We start from the raw sequence: 5,386 nt of genomic DNA on the forward strand, positions 1-5,386 counted from the left end.
TCTATCTATCTATCTATCTATCTATCTATCTATCTATCTATCTATCTATCTATCTATCTATCTATCTATCTATCTATCTATCTATCTATCTATCTATCTATCTATCTATCTATCTATCTATCTATCTATCTATCTATCTATCTATCTATCTATCTATCTATCTATCTATCTATCTATCTATCTATCTATCTATCTATCTATCTATCTATCTATCTATCTATCTATCTATCTATCTATCTATCTATCTATCTATCTATCTATCTATCTATCTATCTATCTATCTATCTATCTATCTATCTATCTATCTATCTATCTATCTATCTATCTATCTATCTATCTATCTATCTATCTATCTATCTATCTATCTATCTATCTATCTATCTATCTATCTATCTATCTATCTATCTATCTATCTATCTATCTATCTATCTATCTATCTATCTATCTATCTATCTATCTATCTATCTATCTATCTATCTATCTATCTATCTATCTATCTATCTATCTATCTATCTATCTATCTATCTATCTATCTATCTATCTATCTATCTATCTATCTATCTATCTATCTATCTATCTATCTATCTATCTATCTATCTATCTATCTATCTATCTATCTATCTATCTATCTATCTATCTATCTATCTATCTATCTATCTATCTATCTATCTATCTATCTATCTATCTATCTATCTATCTATCTATCTATCTATCTATCTATCTATCTATCTATCTATCTATCTATCTATCTATCTATCTATCTATCTATCTATCTATCTATCTATCTATCTATCTATCTATCTATCTATCTATCTATCTATCTATCTATCTATCTATCTATCTATCTATCTATCTATCTATCTATCTATCTATCTATCTATCTATCTATCTATCTATCTATCTATCTATCTATCTATCTATCTATCTATCTATCTATCTATCTATCTATCTATCTATCTATCTATCTATCTATCTATCTATCTATCTATCTATCTATCTATCTATCTATCTATCTATCTATCTATCTATCTATCTATCTATCTATCTATCTATCTATCTATCTATCTATCTATCTATCTATCTATCTATCTATCTATCTATCTATCTATCTATCTATCTATCTATCTATCTATCTATCTATCTATCTATCTATCTATCTATCTATCTATCTATCTATCTATCTATCTATCTATCTATCTATCTATCTATCTATCTATCTATCTATCTATCTATCTATCTATCTATCTATCTATCTATCTATCTATCTATCTATCTATCTATCTATCTATCTATCTATCTATCTATCTATCTATCTATCTATCTATCTATCTATCTATCTATCTATCTATCTATCTATCTATCTATCTATCTATCTATCTATCTATCTATCTATCTATCTATCTATCTATCTATCTATCTATCTATCTATCTATCTATCTATCTATCTATCTATCTATCTATCTATCTATCTATCTATCTATCTATCTATCTATCTATCTATCTATCTATCTATCTATCTATCTATCTATCTATCTATCTATCTATCTATCTATCTATCTATCTATCTATCTATCTATCTATCTATCTATCTATCTATCTATCTATCTATCTATCTATCTATCTATCTATCTATCTATCTATCTATCTATCTATCTATCTATCTATCTATCTATCTATCTATCTATCTATCTATCTATCTATCTATCTATCTATCTATCTATCTATCTATCTATCTATCTATCTATCTATCTATCTATCTATCTATCTATCTATCTATCTATCTATCTATCTATCTATCTATCTATCTATCTATCTATCTATCTATCTATCTATCTATCTATCTATCTATCTATCTATCTATCTATCTATCTATCTATCTATCTATCTATCTATCTATCTATCTATCTATCTATCTATCTATCTATCTATCTATCTATCTATCTATCTATCTATCTATCTATCTATCTATCTATCTATCTATCTATCTATCTATCTATCTATCTATCTATCTATCTATCTATCTATCTATCTATCTATCTATCTATCTATCTATCTATCTATCTATCTATCTATCTATCTATCTATCTATCTATCTATCTATCTATCTATCTATCTATCTATCTATCTATCTATCTATCTATCTATCTATCTATCTATCTATCTATCTATCTATCTATCTATCTATCTATCTATCTATCTATCTATCTATCTATCTATCTATCTATCTATCTATCTATCTATCTATCTATCTATCTATCTATCTATCTATCTATCTATCTATCTATCTATCTATCTATCTATCTATCTATCTATCTATCTATCTATCTATCTATCTATCTATCTATCTATCTATCTATCTATCTATCTATCTATCTATCTATCTATCTATCTATCTATCTATCTATCTATCTATCTATCTATCTATCTATCTATCTATCTATCTATCTATCTATCTATCTATCTATCTATCTATCTATCTATCTATCTATCTATCTATCTATCTATCTATCTATCTATCTATCTATCTATCTATCTATCTATCTATCTATCTATCTATCTATCTATCTATCTATCTATCTATCTATCTATCTATCTATCTATCTATCTATCTATCTATCTATCTATCTATCTATCTATCTATCTATCTATCTATCTATCTATCTATCTATCTATCTATCTATCTATCTATCTATCTATCTATCTATCTATCTATCTATCTATCTATCTATCTATCTATCTATCTATCTATCTATCTATCTATCTATCTATCTATCTATCTATCTATCTATCTATCTATCTATCTATCTATCTATCTATCTATCTATCTATCTATCTATCTATCTATCTATCTATCTATCTATCTATCTATCTATCTATCTATCTATCTATCTATCTATCTATCTATCTATCTATCTATCTATCTATCTATCTATCTATCTATCTATCTATCTATCTATCTATCTATCTATCTATCTATCTATCTATCTATCTATCTATCTATCTATCTATCTATCTATCTATCTATCTATCTATCTATCTATCTATCTATCTATCTATCTATCTATCTATCTATCTATCTATCTATCTATCTATCTATCTATCTATCTATCTATCTATCTATCTATCTATCTATCTATCTATCTATCTATCTATCTATCTATCTATCTATCTATCTATCTATCTATCTATCTATCTATCTATCTATCTATCTATCTATCTATCTATCTATCTATCTATCTATCTATCTATCTATCTATCTATCTATCTATCTATCTATCTATCTATCTATCTATCTATCTATCTATCTATCTATCTATCTATCTATCTATCTATCTATCTATCTATCTATCTATCTATCTATCTATCTATCTATCTATCTATCTATCTATCTATCTATCTATCTATCTATCTATCTATCTATCTATCTATCTATCTATCTATCTATCTATCTATCTATCTATCTATCTATCTATCTATCTATCTATCTATCTATCTATCTATCATATCTATCTATCTATCTATCTATCTATCTATCTATCTATCTATCTATCTATCTATCTATCTATCTATCTATCTATCTATCTATCTATCTATCTATCTATCTATCTATCTATCTATCTATCTATCTATCTATCTATCTATCTATCTATCTATCTATCTATCTATCTATCTATCTATCTATCTATCTATCTATCTATCTATCTATCTATCTATCTATCTATCTATCTATCTATCTATCTATCTATCTATCTATCTATCTATCTATCTATCTATCTATCTATCTATCTATCTATCTATCTATCTATCTATCTATCTATCTATCTATCTATCTATCTATCTATCTATCTATCTATCTATCTATCTATCTATCTATCTATCTATCTATCTATCTATCTATCTATCTATCTATCTATCTATCTATCTATCTATCTATCTATCTATCTATCTATCTATCTATCTATCTATCTATCTATCTATCTATCTATCTATCTATCTATCTATCTATCTATCTATCTATCTATCTATCTATCTATCTATCTATCTATCTATCTATCTATCTATCTATCTATCTATCTATCTATCTATCTATCTATCTATCTATCTATCTATCTATCTATCTATCTATCTATCTATCTATCTATCTATCTATCTATCTATCTATCTATCTATCTATCTATCTATCTATCTATCTATCTATCTATCTATCTATCTATCTATCTATCTATCTATCTATCTATCTATCTATCTATCTATCTATCTATCTATCTATCTATCTATCTATCTATCTATCTATCTATCTATCTATCTATCTATCTATCTATCTATCTATCTATCTATCTATCTATCTATCTATCTATCTATCTATCTATCTATCTATCTATCTATCTATCTATCTATCTATCTATCTATCTATCTATCTATCTATCTATCTATCTATCTATCTATCTATCTATCTATCTATCTATCTATCTATCTATCTATCTATCTATCTATCTATCTATCTATCTATCTATCTATCTATCTATCTATCTATCTATCTATCTATCTATCTATCTATCTATCTATCTATCTATCTATCTATCTATCTATCTATCTATCTATCTATCTATCTATCTATCTATCTATCTATCTATCTATCTATCTATCTATCTATCTATCTATCTATCTATCTATCTATCTATCTATCTATCTATCTATCTATCTATCTATCTATCTATCTATCTATCTATCTATCTATCTATCTATCTATCTATCTATCTATCTATCTATCTATCTATCTATCTATCTATCTATCTATCTATCTATCTATCTATCTATCTATCTATCTATCTATCTATCTATCTATCTATCTATCTATCTATCTATCTATCTATCTATCTATCTATCTATCTATCTATCTATCTATCTATCTATCTATCTATCTATCTATCTATCTATCTATCTATCTATCTATCTATCTATCTATCTATCTATCTATCTATCTATCTATCTATCTATCTATCTATCTATCTATCTATCTATCTATCTATCTATCTATCTATCTATCTATCTATCTATCTATCTATCTATCTATCTATCTATCTATCTATCTATCTATCTATCTATCTATCTATCTATCTATCTATCTATCTATCTATCTATCTATCTATCTATCTATCTATCTATCTATCTATCTATCTATCTATCTATCTATCTATCTATCTATCTATCTATCTATCTATCTATCTATCTATCTATCTATCTATCTATCTATCTATCTATCTATCTATCTATCTATCTATCTATCTATCTATCTATCTATCTATCTATCTATCTATCTATCTATCTATCTATCTATCTATCTATCTATCTATCTATCTATCTATCTATCTATCTATCTATCTAT

Source organism: Convolutriloba macropyga, chromosome 11 (genome assembly GCF_964194025.1).
Source record: "Convolutriloba macropyga chromosome 11, txConMacr16.3, whole genome shotgun sequence".
In the NCBI taxonomy this organism is placed as follows: domain Eukaryota; kingdom Metazoa; phylum Xenacoelomorpha; order Acoela; family Convolutidae; genus Convolutriloba; species Convolutriloba macropyga.